General features: G+C 42.9%; 1 long non-coding RNA gene across 1 annotated transcript; it reads left to right on the forward strand.

The window, feature by feature from the left end:
• The first annotated feature begins 11,196 nt into the window (after positions 1-11,196).
• Positions 11,197-14,657, forward strand: LOC122466649. Its single transcript, XR_006292334.1, has 3 exons — positions 11,197-11,252; positions 11,772-11,879; positions 14,116-14,657. It is a non-coding gene; the product is annotated as an uncharacterized LOC122466649 (long non-coding RNA).
• Positions 14,658-21,403: the final 6,746 nt, after the last annotated feature.

The raw sequence follows: 21,403 nt of genomic DNA on the forward strand, positions 1-21,403 counted from the left end.
TGGACTTGAGCAACTTCAGGCCTGCATTAAATTGATCACTTCCATAATTCAGTTTTTATTAATGAAATATCATTGCCTGGCTACCAAAGAAATATAGTGTGCAATATCCCCGGTGTGGATGCGTAAGGAATATCTTTAAGACCAGAACTTTTCACAAACATCAACCAACAGATCATTATTTCTCCTGCTTTGCTGGTTCCCAGGAAACTCTCTGACAGTGAAATACAGTTGTGTTTTGTTTTTCTCCTTTTGTTATTAAATAAGTTTCCTTGACATTTCATTGTATTATGAGCTTCATTATGTTACTCAGACAGCTTGCATTGTATTATGTGAAATACTAGGAAGAGCCCTGTACAATAAATACTAAACATCCAATCAAAGTTTATGATGAAGCAAAGTAACTAAAGAAAGTTACAATGCACAAACAGTTCAATTTTCAATAAAACACTGTTTGCAGTCAAGAATACTGTTGATGCATCTTTTTTGTTGTTTATATTGCTAATGTTCCATGTGAGTTAGTCTGTCTTGTATTCTGCCAGTTCTTCAGAAGGCTTTTACCCATATCTACCTCTTATTCAGTGAAATTGAAGGATGGGTTTTAATATGACTGCTAATGAGTTGAGCCTCGAGAGTGTTGGTATTTTCCAGTCTGGCTAAGAAAAGTGGATAGCTCTAACCACTCAACCAGTTGTTCAGTGACATATAGTCATTCTTCAGAAGGGTGGGCTGGTAGTAAGGCACTGGAATAGGACCAGGAACTCGTAAGTTCATTTGCCAGCTCTACAACCTAATTCCTATGTGACCATCAGCAAATCACTTCATTTGTCAGTGCTTCAGTTCCCAGCACTCAAATTGGGATAGTAATACTTCCTTTCTCCTACCCTTTGTCTTCCTTATCTATTGAGCTTTTCCAGGAAGAGATGGTCTTACTATGTAGTCATACAGCAGCTGGCAAATTGGGGTCCTGTTCTCCAGTTGTGTTACTATCATACAAATAATCGCCATAACAAACCAGTTTTTGGTAATTGGCCACAGGCTTATCAGGAAAATGAAATTCTGAGGGATTGCTGATTTTCTTGGGGCTCACCTAGTAATATTTGCTCCCATTTATGGTGTCCATGAGGTAATGAAGGCAACAAAACACTTGTTCTTTTAAATTTTGTAAAGAGAATTTAGTACTGTGTAAGGTTGCTGGAGTGAGGGGTCAATATTCAAAGGTACACAACTCCTTGTGATAGTCACTTCTACCTTTGCCATTTGTATCTTTGCAAATGTACCTCTGAATTTCTCTTTGGTGAGGCATAGATCTGGTTTGGGGACGCTCAGTCACAGTGCAAGCCTCCTCACATCCCTGTCCTTCGTCTCAGTTAAGTAGGGACAGTCTTCAGGGAATGAGAAGGTAAGCTGCTCTCCATGACCCAGTCAGTCTTCTTGGTCGAGACTGCCAATACAAGTGCCAATGTTGATATAGATACTGGTCTGGATTCCACTACGAAACAGAGACAGATAAATAACTTTCAGATTGCAATGACAGTCAGTTCGTACTGACCTGGATTGTCTTTGAACTGATGACCCAGGGGGAAAAAGTCCACCTCCTCAGCCAGCCAATCCTACATGTTACTATTCTTCATTCTCTGTCAATAAATTAATCCTTTCTTTATTGAATAGGTTTTCCAAGAGCTTAACTTCCCAGGCTGCATGCCCCATCATTCTGTTAGTTCACACTGCCAAAAGCATAGATTGTTGGTTTATAGTGTGCGGTGGGAATACTTCAGGCTCTTCCTGTGAAAGATATGTACTGCATACGGCCTCATACACAAAATGCCGCAATTTGTTAAATAAGAAGCAGTTTTATACTGACTTGCAAAACTATAGAGGTAATAAATAGATACATCTATTACACAGGCATTTGGGTATTTCAGGGCATAAACTAATTGGCTGCAGGGGTCAGGAAGGAATGGGTTTTCCTTGTAAGTGCATAATCAGAGAGGTACGTGTTAAGTAGACTTTCACCTTCCTCTAAAGCAAGAAGTTTCCTGTGGGTAGGATATCAACCTGGATGGGCAAACTGTCTCATCCAATATGCTTACTCCACTATTCCTAGGACATTGAATTTGCTTAGATTATTCCATATATATAGATTGGATTGGAGTAATAATAAACACAAAGATAAGTTAGTGGTGGAGAAGGATTAAAAATAAGTGACCCGAGAAAATCAGCTTAAAAATTACTTCAAAACTATAGCTGGTTGGGAAACTTCCCTGTGAAAATATTCAAAACTAAAAATACTTATTTTTTGTCAAAAAATGTCCTTGCATTTTCTGGGTTTTCATGAAAAAAGGTTTCAGCTACTGAAAACTGGAAAAAAATATATCATTGTTTGATTTTTGAAAACCATGACTTTTAAATTCTGGGGGTTTTGATGAAAACAGAAATTTTGTCACAAAACCATCTTTTGTTGAAAATAATGTTCAGCAATAAGTTTTCAACCAGCATTATTGAGAGCTTTGAAGGAATCAATCAAGCAGTCAGATTCTGCCCCCGAGGGTTTGGCAGAGGGTGTGAGGAGGTGGTTTTGATACTGGTATGCCTGGATGCATGCATTGAACTAACATATATGTCAAAGGGAATTTTGTGCATTGTTCTAGAGTGGTATATGGCCTGTCGCTGGGAATTATTGTTAGATGGTAAACACCTTATATGAGCTAGTGGTATTAAGGCTTGAAAAAGATAGCACTTAGAAAACAGAGGGAATATTCCAGCCTTTCCCTAGTAATAATTAGAGATGGCTCCAAGCCATTAAGTGCAGACCTGGGTCCAAATTTCTTCTAAGTACAAGGTGTTTTGGATTCCTTGTTCCAGTTTGGATCCATCTAATGAACATGGGCCCATGTCACAAAGTTTGGGTCCATATCCCAAGTTTGGTGAAGTTTGAGGGGGTTTAGGTCTCACTGTTCCACTCTGGGCCCAACTCCAGTAATAATTGTAATATGAAGTCACAGACACCTGGGGCAGTAAGCCTGTGGAGAGAAATAGGAGGCTCTTAGCACAATCTCTAGCCCGTGTATCATGTGAATATGCCAATAAGCTACTTTGAAGTTCAAGAGTAAAATGTGGAGGCTGTAACTACAGGCAAAAATATTCAGAACTTGGGGGAGGAAGGGGAAAGAAATAACACTAATCATACAAATCTTGTCTCGGACCTGTGGTGTGAACTGAGAATGCTGAATATTCAGATAATTCGCTGCTTGCTCGGCATTGTGCATGAGCAGCAAAATCTGTCTGGATTAATCATAGAATTTCCGTTTTTTACCAGACTATGGATGGCAAAAGAGGAAACTGGGGGTGCGGTCTTTCTGCTTTTGTTTATAATAATAAACATTCCAGGCTTTAGGCTGCTTCTCCCTACCTCTATAGGAGAGCCTCAGACAAAGTCCATAGTTCAGGTTTGCCTAGGGCACATAACCCAAGAGTTTGGATATTTAGCTAAATCTCTCGTGACTGGAAATCGCAGGAGACTAGATCAAAGTGCTTCCTCCCTGGTCCCAGATGAAAATATCACATAAACAGGCTTTTGAAGGGAACTTCAGCTCTTTTGTTTCCAGGATCTGAATACGTAAAGACATGAGGCAGTGAAAAAGAAAAGTTATCCAAACATTGCAAACATCTCTATGCTAGAAGTAAGTAGCTCACAAGACTCTTATTTTATCTTAAATATTTCACCAGTCCCTAGCCTAGTGGAAGAGGCACCGTGGCCTAGGAGTAAAAAGATCTAGGTTATGTTACCAGCTTTGTCTCAAACTTCCCGTGTAACCTCAAATGACTCATTTAACTCTTCACTTCTCCCACATGCCTCAGTTTCTTTGCTGGCAATATGGGGATGATAGTACTTTCCTACCCCATAAAGGAATTAGGCGGTTTAATTCATCCATGTGTATAACATGCTGTGGGCTTATTGGATCGGTTGTGCTATAGAAGTGCAAAGCATCTATTTATTCATTCATCTCCAGTCACGGAGTAGTGATGAGGAGGCCAGCTCAGACCAACCTTAGCTCACATAAAGGCACTCAGGGATAAATGTATCGTTTGAGCTTCATTCAGTGGAGCTGCAGCTGATTATGTAGGCCCTGTTAAAGGATGTTTTGCCAACGTGTAGGCTACCGCAGCCCGACTAGATCAATAAATCAGAGGAATCTGTGTCCAACTCCAACAGTGATCGGGGGCGACCTCAACACCGTCAAAGGCATTCTGGCAAGGAAGCTTTCTATACAGACTAGTGCAGCCTTCCCAGAGCGGAGGAAAATGAACGCTTGTTTTAGCAGCTGCACTGAGCCAGTCTCCTTCTGCCCAGGGGTGAATCATCTATTTCTCAGCTTTTGTGAGGCAACGAGGGCTCCATTTGCTCAAAAGAAATCATCCTCATGAGATGCTGTTGTAGGCACTCTGACAAGTGAGCAATTCTCCACTCAAGTTCCCACCAACACCTGCATTTTCCAGACTAGGGGGGGTGGATTGCAGAGAACAAGGCAAAACAATTCAACCGAATGACGAACGTTAAAATGAGCCCTCACCAGAGGGGATGGAATTTCCACAGCACCCAGATACATCTAAGAGCAGAGGAACACGTGATGGAGAAGGGGCAGACGGAGAGACAGGAAGGGCAATAAAAGGCAGAAGAGTTTTAAATGAGAGGGGTGAGGAAGGAGAGAGAGAAAGAATGGAAAATTCTGTAATGAGATAAGAGAAGGGGAGGGAAAGAAAAGGAAACCAGTCATCACCCTGCATATGCATATCAGTGTAACCACCACATAGCCTGATCACGCTGGACCTCAGGCCCTTCTAAAATCTTTACTTCATGGCAGTCCTACAGCAAAGCCATGCACAGTCGTGATCACTGGTTTTCCATTTTTTGAAATTCCCTTCAGTTTTTTGGAAAAAATCATTTAAAAATAGATGGAAAGCTCAAAATCAAAACAAAATGTTTAATTTGACCCCCAGCCAATTTGCATGTAACTTTTCAGAACTCTCTGTGAACCAAAATGTCAGGCAGCTTTATCTCCTACCTGCCCCTCTCCCCTCCCCAGTTCCTTCATCTGTTACATAGCGTTATTAGCAGCCCTGCAAATTGCCAGCAACCCAAGTATTTTTCCAGTTAGTTCGGTATGGTTCCTCAGTGCAGTCAGGACCTGATCCAATGGAAAGCCTCTCACTGACTTCAATGGGTTTTGGGTCACATTTTTAAAGAATGGTGCTTTTAAAAATGGCATAGGAATTAGGAGTCTTGGGGATAGAATATCATGGTTGGAGGGGATCTCAGGAGGTCATTTAGTCCAACCCCCTGCTCAAAGCAGGACCAATCCCCGATTTTTGCCCCAGATCCCTGAATGGCCCCCTCAAGGAGTGAGCTCACAACCCTGGGTTTAGCAGGCCAATGCTCAAACCACTGAGCTATCCCTCCCCCCCTTAGACATTCTGGCATGCACATTATTCCTTCCATCTGTGATGCTGCAGCAGGTTATGTGGCTAGGAATAATTCCTCCCTTCACATTATCATGGCAGCTACCATGATAATGCAAAGCCTTTGACCAGGGTTGCTAGTTGTGGTATTAGATCGTGAACCTGAGCCTGCTCTGATATTGTAATTACATTAATTTCCCTATTAACCAGCCTGTGTCACACCTGAGATGTTACAAATATAACACTGGGGTCCAAATGACTTTGATCAGCTCATTTTTTCCAAAGTAGGTAGCTGGAAGGGGGCTAATCCCTTTTCTCCAATTACCACCTGGCAAAATAGACTGCACAAACTCTAGTATGTCATTGATTAAGGAACATCGCCCCCTAGAAGCAGAAGCCACCTTCTCTACATGGATCTAGCTTCTTGTTCTTTTGCTCTTTTGATTTTTTCTAGTTGTGTCATGGTTTTTTGTTTGCTTCAAACAGGTGATGTAAATCAGCATTGTTCCGTCTACTTCAGTGGAGCGATGGCAATTTACACCAGCTATATATATGTACATATTCTCAGAAGAATAGACTGGCTGAATTTGAACGTAGACACTTAGAATTTCTCCCCAGGCTCTTTCACTTTATGCATGTAAAGACCACCCCCTGGGAGAGCCTATTTGCTGTTAAGTTACAATAAGCATTAAGTCAAAGAGACTTTATTAGCAATAGACCCCTGCACATCTCAGTACTATCCTTTCAAAGCTCTTTGGTTTAATCAAGTATCGATTAGGTAAGTCATTGCCACTGAAGAAACGAGTCCAACATCTAGGCTGATTAAATGGAATTCTTAAAGTGATTAAAAAGCTTCTCCTTTTTTGGCAGTGCTACAAAACAAAGCAAAATGTGTCTGTTTGGTTTTTTTGAGAAAAACCTTAATTACAAGTTAGCTGAGTTGTGTCCTTTCCTTCAGCGATAGAACAATCATATTACTTCACACTGTCCAGAGATGTACCACCTGAGATTAAGCTTTAACTATCTGTTCTGTTCCAAGCTCTGCCACTGATTCATTAGGTGACTTTAGGCAAGCCACTTACCCTCTCTGCCTCAGTTTCCCTGTCTGTGAAATGTTTATGTGGGTTAAATAATTGTAAAGCTCTTGCAAATCACTGGATACAAGGAAATTCATTGGTACAAATGGGAGTTTTGCCTGAGTAAGGACTTCAAGGCATATATTCTAGAAACAATTTGGAATCAATAAAAAATATTTTCCTAGGCCCGCTTGGCATTTTTATTCACCTATTTGACTTTGATTGATTGATTGAATTGAATGATGATCTGTAAATTCACCCATCTCTGGGTCCCTTACTCAATGCAGTAATCCTCAGGAGGATAAAAAGAACTCTTGTCTCTCTAAATGACAGCCCATGCAACATGCTACCCCTACCACTTTGGGATACATCATGTTATTCAGCAGAACTTTAAAGATACCAAGAAGTTCATAGGAAAGAGAAAATGAAACTTCTATTTTGCTGTAGTTAGAAAGTATTGAGGGTTCTCCCCATTCCTTGAAGCTTGATCTATGCCCAATGAAGACAACTGGAGTTGTGCCATTCATTTCAGTGGAAGCAGAATCAGACCCTAACTCAAGACTTTGAACAGCTTGACACTGCAGTAGGCTCTTGCTGACTGGTGGTAGATTGGTAACCCAATAAAACCACCCTCTTCTGTTGAAGGAAGCACTATAGATGTTTACCAGAGCTGCTATGAGGCTTTGTTTCGACAAGGAGAAAAATAAAACCCTTTATTTGTAAAGATAGCCACGTTCTTTGTTGCTGTGTGGTTCTCTACTGCGATCCATTCCATACTGGCTGGTTTTTCAGTTTAATGAATTAATTTAATTTCAAGGAATTATTCAAACCAGGAAACAAAGCTGGCTTTTGCTTTCTGCCCCCACCAAACAATTCCTGTTGATTACTGCACATACACCCTCTCTGTTGACAAAAAGGTTCCAGAACTGAATTAGAACTGAATTAGAACAGAACCTGTGAGGACATGATCCAAAGCGCATTGAAGTCAATGGAAAGACTCTCATTTGACTTTAGTGGGCTTTGGATCAGCCTTCCCCCGCCCCCTTGTACTGAAATAGAGAATATACTACCTCACTCCTGGGAGGTTGCTTTGAATTTCAGCTTGTGAGTGCCGCCTTGGCTCTGCTGACCATTCCTTTTCTTCTTTCCACCGTGTGAATAGAGATCACCATGTGCTGGCTGCTGTAGGCTGTTGTCTCCCCAAGGGAAGTAGCAAGGAGGGAGGTGGATCGTAGAATGGCTCCTGAGGCAAGCTAGCAGAGGTTTTCTCCATGAGCCAGGAGACTTTAGAAGCCCATCACAGCTGAGTCGCTCTGCTTCACTGAGCCCAAAGGTATCTACGAAGAGATCCACACACAGAGAGAATATTCTGCTGTGGTGAGACGAGACTATTATGTGAAGACCCATGCTCACTATTCTGTCAGTACATTGCATGTGTTTGCAAGCTGCCCCATGGATACACTTGTCCCTCACTGCACTGGTACGAAAAACCAAAGAAAACTCCTGTTTTAAAAATGCTTAATTTTTCCCCATATAAGTCAGGTTTTCTAAAAGTCCTTCTTTCAATGCAGCCTACATCATATGATTTTTATTTTGTGTCAATCAGCTATGAGCACCTCAGATCTTGAAGTTCAGATAATAATTAATAAGCTCTTTGATTTTAATATCCCATTTTCAAAGTGCTCTGCAAAGGAAGCAAAATATTATTTCCCCAATTGCACATATGGGGAAACGGAGGCACAAATAGATGAAGTGACTTGCCCAAAATCACACAGCATATCAGTGGTAAAGTTTGAAATAGAATCCAGGTTTCATGCCGTACTGAGTAGGAATAGGGTAGTATTCCTTTCATTAATTTGTGAGGACTCCCCAAGAACTCAGCGTTTTTTGTTTTAGAAGCTGCCAGAAAGCAGCCAGAGCAGCAGTCTGTATATAGCTAGGCCTTGCTTCTTTGTGTATATTCAGTTAACATGGGCATTTGGAATCCAGCGTACTCTTGGGGTGTCTTCATGTTGTTTTTGTTGTGTAAAGAGCAAATGATACAACACCTGCCTTCCAGTCCAGTGTCTGGACCGCATGGGTCATAGATTGCAGGACATAAGAGATCATTGGATCATTTAGTCTGACCTCTTGTATAACATAAGCCATAGAATTTCATCCAGTTACTCCTCTTTTGAGCCCAACTTATGCTTTAGCCAAAATATATCTTCTAAAAAGGCATCTAGTCTTGATATTAAGACTCCAAGAAATGGAGAATCCATCACTTTCCTTGGTAGTTTGTTCCAATGGTTAACCACCTTCACTGTTAAAAATAGATGCCTTATTTCTCATTTGAATGTGTCCATTTTTATCATCCAGCATTGAATTCCTGCATCCAAACCACGAACCTCTATTGTTTTAGTTAACGATTAAATGGTCTGCGTACCATTTAGATGTGGCCAAAGATGGCAGAACTCTCTTGTCAACAGCTGTTCCTGCAAAATATATGCCATTTTGAGTTGAAGTCTCATATGAAAATATCATGAGATTTTAGCACCATCAAACCTTCAGGCTAACCCTTGGTTAGGCCTTGAATTCAACACTTAACTTAAACCTAAGCCAAAGACAGATCCACACACCACCTTTACAGTGATGGAATCAGTCATTGAACTGAGCACTGGTGTTGGCATTACTTCTTACTGAAGTCCCACTGCAAAGATATTGCAAGTTTGCACCAAGGTGTTTCTTTCTGAATTTCAAAATTGCATTCTGAGCTTTTACTGGAGTCAAATCAGTTTATGTCCCTATCCCTACTGAATAAGTTACTTTCCTCATTTCCTTTTTCTGCTAATCTGTTGTCAGAATAAATCAGTCAGTTCTTCAATTGGCTTGTAGGAGACACAGTGTTTGCTTTGTATTTCTGTAATGGGCAAACAGAGAGAAATAAATAGGACAAAATTAAATTCACGCTGCTGGGAGTTGAATGCCACAGGAGACTGGTAATAGATATGGAGCCTCGTCCCACCTAAATCATGGCATCAAATTCATCCCAGGTCAATAGAAACTAAAACTCCTTGCCACATGATGGATGGCTCTTTCGATGTCCTCAATAACTTAGTGGTCTCATTCTAGTTCTTAACCTTGCACACATGAGTCTACAGCAGAACTGGCACCCTTGGTGGTAGTTTCAGTAAAGGAGGCCAGTTGTTCTCAGATGGAGAAAATAAGATGAACTGTTTCAATCAGTACTAGGTAGCAGCTGCCCTTAATGATTTTAAAAATCAAATACATTTAAAATAAATAATAGAATAAACTATTATCACTATTACATAATATGATATTATGACGTGTCACGTTATGACATTATTTAACATGATATGACGTCATATTATGCACTAAAACTGACATGTCATGAAATAATATAAACATAAAAGTCATTAAAAATGACAAAACAAAATAAAATACATTTTAAATGAAAATTTCATTTTGAAAAGGTTTTGAAACTTTTCTAAAACAAAATTTTCAATTTTTTTTTAAATTTATGGAAAATTTTGAAAAATTCAGTTCAACAAAAATAAAATTTAAATTGTTGACATTTTCCCACAAAACAGAAATTCTGCATTTTGACCAGCTCTGTCCTTAGCAATAATACTAAGGAAAAAGAAAAATTGTGAAGAAAACCAATAATCTAAAAATAGTAAACATTTTACATTTTACATCATTAGGTGTCTGATACAATGCCTAATGAAGTCAATGCATATCTTTTCTTTGACTACAGTAGGCATTGGATCAAGGTTCACAAAGCATTTCACCCACCTGAATTGATTAAGCCTCACAACACTACTGAGGGCTTGTCTTCACTACAGGGGTAAGTCGACCTAGGTTACGCTACTCCAGCTACATGAATAACATAGCTGGAGTGGGCATAGCTTAGGTTGACTTATCCCAGTGTCTTTATGGAGCAGAGTCAACGGGAGACGCTCTCCGGTCGACTTCCTTTACTCTTCTTGGAGAGCTGGAGTACCAGAATCAACCGGAGAGCGCTCTGCCATTGATTTAGCAGGTCTCTACTAGACCCACTAAATTGATCCCTACTGCATCAATTTCAGCCGTGTCGATGTCCCCGTAGTGGAGATCAGCCCTTAGAGTTAGGTAATATTATTAGAGCCATTCTACTGGTTGGGAATCAGAGGGACAGATTTTCAAAGGTATGCAAGTGCTTAAAGATTCTGATAGGCACATAGTGGGAGTTTCGAGATGGGTTTCAGTGGGAGCTAAGCAGTTAGGAACTTTTCAGAATTACACAAGGCACCTATCTGCTTCTTTAGGTGCCTAACTACCTTTAAAAATCTAGCCCAGACAAGTTAAGTAATTTGCTCCAAAGGTCACACAGCCAGAGTGAGAGAGCAGAAATTAGAACTGAGGAAGTCTGAGATTCAGCTTGCTCTCTGCCCTCTAACCAGGCATTCCACAGAAAAACTGTGGTGGGTAATTGTGAGGGGGTGAGGCCCCCTGCTGCAAACCTTGTGGTCCTGCCACATTCTGTCCCAGAAAGGGGCAGTAGAGATGTCCTCCAAGCTGCCTAGAGCAGCTGTGTAGGGAAGCAGCCAATCAGGGCCCAACAGGCTAGTATAAGAAGAGCTGCAGGGCCAGAGTGATTTCAGTTCCTTGCTAGACCTGAAGAAGAGTGGATGGTGCTCTGTGCTGGCTGCTGGGACTCCAACAAGACAAGGCCCTGAGGTAAGGGAGAAGAATGTGCTGAGCCAGGGGGAAGTGGCCCAGGGAATTGTAGCAGCAAAACAGTTTATTTAAAGGGACATGTCTGACACCTATTATCTATAGGGTCCCTGGGCTGGGACTTGGAGTAGATGGTGGGCCTGGGTTCCCCCCACCAGCCACTGGGACAGTGGCCTGGACTTTGATACATCCCAGAAGGGGAACAGAACTTTCTTAGTGGCCCAGCTGAAGAGCTGTGGCCAGGGAGGCCCAAAGAGGTGAAGAGTCTCCAGGGAGGGAGCCCTGGGGGACATGGCCCCACACAAGAACCAGGACTGCTTAAAGAGGCAGCTATAATTCGAGGGAGCCCAGAAGGGTCTGAGAGACAGTTTGGCCAGGGTACTGTGATAGGCCCTGTTGGACTGATTGAAGGGAGAGTCCCAGGATAGGGCTGCAGATCAAAGGACCTTACAGAGGGCACTGCAATAGGCCCCCTGTTGGACTTATATCCCAGAGGGGGTTTGCTTTATTTTTATCACACAGACAAACTGTGTTTGACTCGGCCGGAGGGCTGAGTCACCGAAGACCCACCACAAACAGAGAGAGAGAGAATGCAAGCACACACACTTGGCCAGGGGGCGCTCGTGAGCGGTGAGTGTGACCCCATTGCAGTAATATATTCAGGTTTTTTAAAACAATTAATATTATCTTCCCAGAATTTATGCTAGTTTCTTGCCATTCTTTTATGATGGCTGAGGCAGAGTCTATTTGTCTTGTTAATGCAATCATTCCAGTAGCTGTGGCATTAGAGCAAGACATGAACATGAAATATATGAAGAACAGTTAAGGTTGACACTAACCCCGCAGATTTGAATCTAAACTATCTTGTTATATTCTGCTCCAGCTCCAGAGGTGGAATTTAGAAGCAACTGAAGCATGAATTAGCAAGCATAAGACGCCAAAGCTGTGTCCTTGTAATACACAACTAATTGCAGCATTTGAATTATATATTTTCCCCCAAGATTATTATCTTATTCTTTTATTTTTTCTAGTGCATGTAAATGAGTTTTACAAAGTGTACTATGAATTAAGGTTAAATCTGTCAGATTTCCAATATGAAGGAAGCTAGATCTATAAATATATGGGCCGAATCCTCCTCCTACTGTAATTAATCCCAACTCCCATTGATTCAGTGGGATCTGGCCTTATATGAATGCCAGTCATATATAATCCTTCTTATATTCAGTCCCGGGTCATGCCAGTTTCCGCTGCTATAAGCCTCCTGTCCTGTTACATACACACTTCACCTGTGGAAGGCCCTTCTGGAGGGGGATTATGGCAGTGTGAGGAGGATCGTACAGCTGCTGAATAGTGGATGGGGCTGGCTAGGGGGCTGATGAATGCACTGATTCAGGACATTGCCTATGGAGCCTCTGGGTTCAAATTGAAGCTGCTTTCACGTAGGGTGAAGCCTTTCCTGTGGCAGAGCAGGGCTGAACTGAGACCTCCAGGTTTAGAAAGGTGAAAAACCCTAAACATTACCTCTTGCACCCAGAATCCTCCTTCCCCCAAGTACCCTTGTCTGTACAGGCCCCTTTAAAGTGAGAGCAATGGCTTTAGAAAAATCTTATTGCTGCTTTGCATTCATTCTGCACCCACACCCATCCCCTTCTGATGTGAAGTACTCAGATATCACAGTGATGGGTGTGGTACAAACACACAGATAGCTCCGGAGATAGATCATCCTAGGGTATTGGGCAGAACTGTAGCCTCCTGACAAATGGTATGGTGATTAGATGGAGACAAATCACTCTGAAACTTGCTTTTGTGTGAAAATGTGCAAGAATAACTTCCCACGGGATATATTGGTGGCTTTCTGGCTAGTTTTGTTTAAAGGTGTTCTTTCCAAATATACCCTGAAAGCACGTAACTGGCCATGCTTGGCTCTAGTTTTACAGTGCTGACTCAAATTTATCATTTCCAATAGCCATGTTTAGCTAGAGGCAAGTGTCTGACCCATTATTAGAGAAAGTTGGCTGCGAACTCTGGGGACCAACGAGGATTCGTAGAGCTGGAGACATTTAAAAGACATTTACATTTCTTTCATATAATTAAACCTCATTTATTTAAACAGAATGGGGAAAGGTTATCTTCTGACACCTGTGGGACTGACCTGTGTGGCTCTGAATGTTTCCCAAAGGTATGGCTCTGATCCATAATGATTTGAGGAGAAAGTGAAGCTGCCCACTTGAAAATGCTCCAGTTGGTTCAGAATGCAGCAGCCACCTACATAGTGCATGTGTGAATACCTATCCAATCCTTTTGTTTTGATTGGCAGGCTGGGCTAGTGGCTATGGCACTATTTTAGGAGATGGAAGACCTGGGTTCAACGTCCTACTCCGCCACAGACTTCTTTTATTTGACTGGCCTGGCCAGATTTTTTTATGGATTTGCCAGTTGCCAGAAAAATAATTTTATCTATTGGTTTTTTTATGTGGGTCTAAAGATTTGCATTATTATCACAATACACTGAGATATCTAATGTTAAAAGTTTCTGTGATGCTGCAGAGTTCCCACTGCTGCAGTTTAAGTGACAGATCAAAATTGCTGGAAATACAGCAGCTGACTGCCCACCAACACGCAAGTCCACTGCACGTGTGTGAGGGGGTTTGAGTCACTTGAGAGTGAGGAGATGTGTGATGTTGTCAATCTCATCTATGTGTTATCTCTCTAGTTACAATAATTCCGTTGAATGATTGCAGTGTTGCCTTGTGGTTGGGGCAGCGGTGGGCTTGCCTTGGAAGGGTGCTGAGTTTTTTGCATTTCAAAGGTGGTAACCCTAACTATAACAAGTCTGTTCTAATTGAACAATGGAATTGTCCACCAGAAGGGTGAGACTCCTGAGCACCAGAGAATGAGTTTTCCCATCAGCTGGACTAGCTCCAGGAACACATGAGGATGAGCACGAATCTCACCATGTCCAGAGCAAAGTGCAAAGATCACTATCTTGAGACAGACCACAACTGGAGCGGTTCTAGCAGGGATTGTATTTCAAGAGGTACAACCCCTCCCAGAGCTTCTGGGAGAGCAGGACACTGTCTTGGGGTAATGGCCTCTAAGTGAAAGGTCTTTGGAGCCAGGACCTTGTCATCATGCATTTGTTTGATCGTGCATTTTTGGCACTGCAGAAATAATAAATAAAGGCAAAAATAATGAATCAATGAACTTCATTTTCAGCCTCTTCTTAATCTCTTGCTGAAATATGCATCCTGTTTCCAGGCCTATGTCCATGGTAATTAACACAAACAAGCAGCAAAAAAAAAAAAAACCAAAGAGGGGGGCAGGATTGGGTGGAGAACAAAAACAGAACATGGAAGACATAATAACAGAACTGCCTCTAAACAGAATTTATCCCCAAATGTACATCAGCTGCTCTCAATAATCTCACTTTGGAATCAACAGTTGGAAAAGGGTGAGTAGGAGAAAGATTTGACAAAGATGTTAACAGATCAGAAATGGCAGCCACAATTCTGAGACTATTAAGGATGTGAAGCAATATCTATGTGTAGGACATGGTACTGCTTTCCATGATTAGATGATAAATGACGAGAAGCAGAGCGGGCCCTGTTGTCAATGTCACCCTTTTCATCCATGCAGGACAGGGTGCTATTTTCCACACCGTGTGCCAGGTGCGTACATGAGGGAGGATATTTTTAAATTTTAATGAGTAAGCAATGTCCACACTTGTCATTTGCTCCTTTCTGAGATGGAACAGAACAGGATTGCAATAATTAACTATTTAGCTTATATTTGTAGAAGACCAGCTCTTCATAAATCTCAGTCGGTCCTATTTTATCTACAATGAAACCTGCCTAATGCAGCCCTTCAAAGTCTCTCCGTGTCTTCCTGGAATAAAAGAAGGTTCTTCAGGGCCTGCTCTAGCTTGTCAGCTGCCTACGATTCCTAGGTTGTATGCAGAGTTGTTGCAGCCATGTCGGTCCCAGGATATGAGTGAGACAAGATGGGTAAGATAATATTAAGCTTGAAAACATGTCTTTCACCACCAGAAGTTGGTCCAATAAAAGATATTAACCTCCCCTACCTTGTTTGTCTAGGATGGCTAGGAACAGAGATGGCAGCTGCAGATCAAATGGCTGTAGCAGCTGCCTCGCCATACCACTTTTTACCCATCCACAACCCTATCCTGGACATAGGAGCTGCTGTGCCAGCCCTACGGTGCTAAGGCTATGGAGGGATCCCTCTACTATAGTAGGCAGCGAAGAAGGATTTCCATTTGTTTTCTTTCTGTTGGGCGGCACAAAGTTGACTGAACAGAGCAGTGCACCTGTCCCATTGTTTTTAAAGAATAACTATAGAAATACCAATGAAACTTTACCCTGATGGAAAAGCTCACCCATAACACTAATTGTTCGTGTCCTATTAGAAGGAGTGTATTGAGTGCAGGGCCGGCTCTAGGTTTTTTGCCGCGCCAAGCGTGGGGGGGGGGGGAAGCTGGAGTGCCACCGAAGGGGATGGGGGGGAAGGTGCCAGAGTGCCACCCCTTGAAAAGTGCCGTCCCAAGCACGTGCTTGGTTTGCTGGTGCCTACAGCCAGCCCTGATTGAGTGGTAAGAGCTGAGAGTCAAAACTCCTGGCTTCTGTCACTTACCCATTGTGTGACCTAATTCAGATAAATGCGCTGTGGTAGGTGGAGAGCTGATCCAATACAGACCTGGGTTCAGTCCCTGGGTCAGCCGCAGTGTTCAAAAGTACCTCTGCAAATGACTGAACATTGCCTTCTGCAGTGACTCTGAACTTCTATTCAAACTTCATTATTTAGGGTAATATGCTTAACGGCAGTACAATTTTCTTATGTATACTTTTTTCCTTTAAAGGTGTCTGACCTCTACTCTGTTTCTTTCTCACCTACTCCCCTTCTTTTAGGGAGGCAGTGCAATCTAATGGTTAGCAGAAACCTGGGAGTCAGGACTTTTGATTTCTATCCCTGGCTATTGTCATTATTTGCTTGTCTAGCTTTGGGCAAGTAATTTGGGCCCCCCCTGCAAGTACTTACCTACCTCAGGGGGTAGGAAGGATGGTCTAGTGGATTGGCTATTGGACTGAGACTCAGAAAACTGGGGATCAATTCCCTGCTCTGCCACAGAGTTCCTGTGTGACATTTGGACAACTCATTTAAACTACCCTGTGCTTCAATCCCCCACCTATAAAACAGGGACAAAAGTCCCCTACCTTGTTGGGTTGATAAAACTCCAGTAATGATTAGGAATGGCTTGGCCACTACTGTGATGAGGATGTAGATAAATAGGTTTGACATTTGCCCTGCGGGGGAATAAAAGAGCATAAAGCAGTTAGAGTACAAGCTTCTACGGGGCTGTTAACCCCCATGGAGGTATTGGGCATGAGGCAGAGCATGACTATTACCTATTTATTAAATACATAACTAGCTACAAGAGTATTGGGTGGTTTAATTAAATACTGAAATATTCTTTGCAGCGGTCTTCAGGACCTTGGCTGAGAGAGGCTATAGTACTACAAATTACAGCTATCTCTGGGCACTATCTCATAACCATCAGCTACCCAGCATGGTGCTGTCTACCCCAATAGTCCCATTGACTTCACTGTAGTAAGAATTACAAGCGATAGTGTACACCATAGGTGCCGACTCTGTGGGTACTCCAGAGCACAAGCACCCACCGAAAAAAATAAGGGGGCCTCAGCACCAGTAGGGCTGGATTAATCTTTTCTGGGGGCCCCGGGACCTGGACTCTGGCCTTGCTCCCTGCTCCGTCTGCACTCTGCCCTGAGACCCCGCCCCCGTTAGGCCTCTTCCCCCTGAGGCCCCACCCACCCCTCTCATGGGGGTGGAGAGGCTGAGAGGACCACCCAGCACAAACAAAAGTCAACGCCTGTGGTGTATGCAGTATAGTTGTAGCCATGATGGTCCCGGGATTTTAGAGAGACAAGGTGGATGAGGTAATATTTTTTTATTGGACCATCTTCTGTTGGGGAGAGACAAGTTTTCGAGCCACACAGACCTGAAGAAGAGCTATGAGTGGCTTGAAAGTTTCTCTAACCAATAGAAGTTGGTCCAATAATAGATATTACTCACTCACCTTGTCTCTCTAATCGATAGTGTATGCAGGATTGAGCCTAATCACTCTTACCATTATCATTATTTATTAATACCCCTACTCCAAAGTACTGGAAAAGAATTCTCATTCAACCATCCTTACCTTTTGTAGTTCAGACTCCTTAATTGTTCTCGAGACAGAGAGAGACGAAGTGACAATATCTTTTATTAGACCAACTTCTGCTGGTGAAAGAGACATAGAGCTCTGCTTCAAGCCCCTGAAGCTGGGAGAAGTTGTTTTCTAAGCTACTGAGCAGTGGAAGAAGAAGGGCTATTAGCCACCAATTCATTTAATACCAATACCAGCACTCAAGAATGATCTCACTGTGACATTTTCAGGAGGCTTCCTAATTAAGTGAATGTATTATTGTGGGATGCAAATTCTAGCCTCTGGAAGATAACTAATCCCATGGTACTGGGAGCAATGCCCAAACCATGCAAGCAGCAGCATACCGGATAGGGCGGTCCGGGCATCCCCCTGTTCAGGGAGGCTAGACCCCTGTCCTGCCCCTTCAGCCCGAGGCCGTGCGCCGCACCACCCCCTCCGCTCAAGGCACCCCCCTCTTGCTGGAATGCCCCACCAGCACAGCCCCAAACTCTAGCTGGCCTGCCAGCAGCCCCCAACCCTGGCTCGCCCAACAGCTCCTGGGACAGCCTGCCGACACCCGGAGCAGTCCAGAGGAGCCCCGAGCCCCAGCCCTCCCTGGCGGAGGAGCTCTGAGTCCCACCACAGCTTGGCCCCAGGGCTCTGGCAGGGAGCATTAGCAGCGGTTTGGGGAGGCTCAGCCTCCCCCAGAATCCACTACCTGTGGCCCATGGGCTACACCCACCTTTATATCCTGCCCTCTAGCAGGGAATGTGCATGTTATGACTTTAAAACTGCTAGAAGTTGCTTCCATGTTGAAGCTGGCCTCGAGAGGAAATCTGATATACAGTATCTGCCCTTTTTATGACTTTTATGATTTTCAAGAGTAATTGCCCATCATTAGCATTAAACTGGCTATAAAAAGGGACTTAATGCAGCATAAGTGAATAGGGTTTTTTGATGGTTCGCAGGTGGTATGAAATAGATAGTGGGGAGGGGAAAACAAAAAAGAGAAAGAGAGTCCCAAGGTCTGGGAGTTGTTTTATGTCAAGGGACTGTCTGGTGTCCAGAAAAGTGCTATAAATGGTAATAGAGTCCTAGGAGAACTCATTTTTTCCCAAACCCTGAGTGCAGTATTGCACTGATAAGAGGACACAAATCATGGTTTGTAAGCTGCAAGGTTGTGGCAACTGGTCATGACATGGGTTAGCCTTAAACGCAGTCAGGTTTTAACTGTGATACACCGTGGGCTTTTACAGCCATTGGTACTTAAAAGAGAGGCAATGCATCCGTGACAGTCCCCAGAGACATTCCGACGAAAGAACAGAGGCCGGCAGAATGCCTCTGGGAGCAATGGAGGAGAGTGAGCATAGGAATGAAAACTGTGGCATAAGGAGTGCGTCCTCCAGAACTGGCCTCAGTCACCTGGTGATATGGAGGGAGGGGAACCAGGGCCCTGCCCAGTTCAGAGCTACACCACACCCTTCAGCATGTCTTCATTGTTCTTAGGCAATGCCAGCACCAAAGCCCTAATCCTGTGACTGGATCTATGTAGACAAATTCTTGCACCCACATAGTGTCCAGCTGAAGTCAGTGGAGCGTCACATGAGTGCAAAAATCTGCCCGTATGGACCCCATTAAGAATCAGGGGCCCAGGATATTGGTGCTCTCAGCATACATTCTGCCCTGGATTCTCTTTGCTAAAAACACATGGGCCCCTACCTTTCTCTTCCTCGTGCAATAGTTAATCCTGACTCCTAGAAATATGCCTTAATTGCAGCCTGAGTTTTTAATTCAGTATTCTTTAATGTCAATGTATTTTTTCAGGAGTTCTAAGTCTACTTAACCTATTGAATTTGCTGTATGATATATATTTATTGATCAAACATTGTAGTAGGTTTCAGAGAAGAGATTAGATGTTTTTATGGCTGAATGTGACTTTTTAAAAGCCACCCAATCAAAGATTTTATCTCTAACCTTCCCATTCACCACATAGGCCTTTCTTTCTTAACCCTCTGCTGCCAAATGAGAAAAAGTAGCTACCAAAAGGTTTATAATAACATCATCCAAACTAAAATGAAATAAAATATTTCCGTACAGAAAGGAAGAACAGAGCATAACATTTGCTTATAACTTAAGGTGAAATTTGTGGGGAAATAGGTGGTGGTCTTCTTATAAACTCCTCCCACAAAATAAGCTCTGTCCATGTGAGTCACCAAAATGAAACGCTGCTCATGGTAGGTTGTGCAGCTGTTCAAAGCAATATTGTGCTTTGTGAGCTTCACAGGATTCCTTGGCCTTGGCATATCTTCAGTGGAGCTTCAATATGTCCATGGTGTCTACTAGGGTCTGCAGGCTTGGCTGATTGTTGAGTCAAATTCAAGGCTCCTGTCCTTATCTTCAAGGTGTTCAATGACCTGGACCAAGCATATCTAAAAGATCACCTAAATCTCCCAGATGAGGGATAACTCCACACCGCAGGCACAGTGGAACTTTCTAGCACAAGGGTAAAGCTCGTCTGTGCAGGAGACAGAGTTTACTTGGAGGCTGAACTCCCACAGGAACTAAGGACCGTCACACCACCTTTTCTTCCAAGTGCAAGGTGCACTTCTTTGAGCTTATCTTCACTAATATAAACACTAAACAGCCTGTACATTAAAAACACTACACTGTGTACACAATTCTCTGCCTGGGAAGAGGATGGGAAAAAAAGAATGAACCACGTGTGACAAATGTTAGTCCCATTGCTTATTGCACTGGAAGGTACTCAGATGGTAAGGTGAGAAGGGCAGTAAAGGAGTTTATTTAGAATAGTAAATTGTGCAAATCTGTGATCTTCCTTTTCCTATCTTAAATAAGGAATGAAATAATTAACAATGGTGATATTAAATTATCATTGAGCATCTGAGTCAACACGTCGTTTAGATGAATGCGGCAGTTTGCACAAAGGCTATTTTCTAGGCTCTCTGCAGACTCACACAGTCATCACTGCATACATCACACTCACTTCACAATTTTGAGGTTGTCTATATGCTAGATTCTGGCAAACAACACAGCAGATTGAGTGTGGTGCCAGTACTCCCTACTGCCACGTACTGGCCCAATCTAAGCCCTGCCTATGGGTACAAATGTAAAATCATGGATACTACATGGTGGAAATACTCCTCTTTTTCCTGACACGTAGCAAAAGGATGCTGATTACAAGCAACACTCCAAGCCTGCAGCACACATTTCCTAGAATCCTTATACGCTGGCATGCGGGAGATCTGGGTTTTATTCCTGACTCTGCCACTAGCCTGCTTGGGTGACCTTGGGCACATCATTTCAACACTATGTCCATCCGTTTCCTCATCTCTAAAAGGGGGATAGGGATACCAACCTCTTTTGTAAAGCACTTTGAGATCTGCTGATAAAAAGTGTTATACAAGAGCTCGATATTATTATTACTATTATAAAAACCTGCCTCTCTTCCCCATCCTTCACACACATTAAATAAGGACCCAGTAATCCAAGCTGGCATTGAACCAACGACATGATGTTGAACTTCATTTGAATTCCAATGAAAGGCAATAAAAAAAATAACTGCCTCAGGAGCAGCTGGTTTTTCTGAATTGTAACCAGGTGAGTTGTCCCATTGAAGCTGCACCCATGGGATTGTTCAACCAAGGGACTACAAAGAGGGGTGAGATGATTGGTCAGTCCTCATGACCTTGTCAGTCCTTGGAGTCTCTGCTGAGACTGCCACGAAGGGTACCAGTCAGTGCCTAATGTGGTGGTGCGTTTTATGATTTTGATACTTGTCCCCTGCGGACTGAACTGTGCCCATCCTACTCATTTCACACAGGGCACCAAACATTAATAGTGTCTGGTGGAGCATCTTCGTTATCCCGGCTTTGTTCACTGCATTTGGCTACAGTAGCTTTGAGAGGCCAGAATCACT

Source organism: Chelonia mydas, chromosome 7, assembly GCF_015237465.2.
Source record: "Chelonia mydas isolate rCheMyd1 chromosome 7, rCheMyd1.pri.v2, whole genome shotgun sequence".
Lineage (NCBI taxonomy): Eukaryota > Metazoa > Chordata > Testudines > Cheloniidae > Chelonia > Chelonia mydas.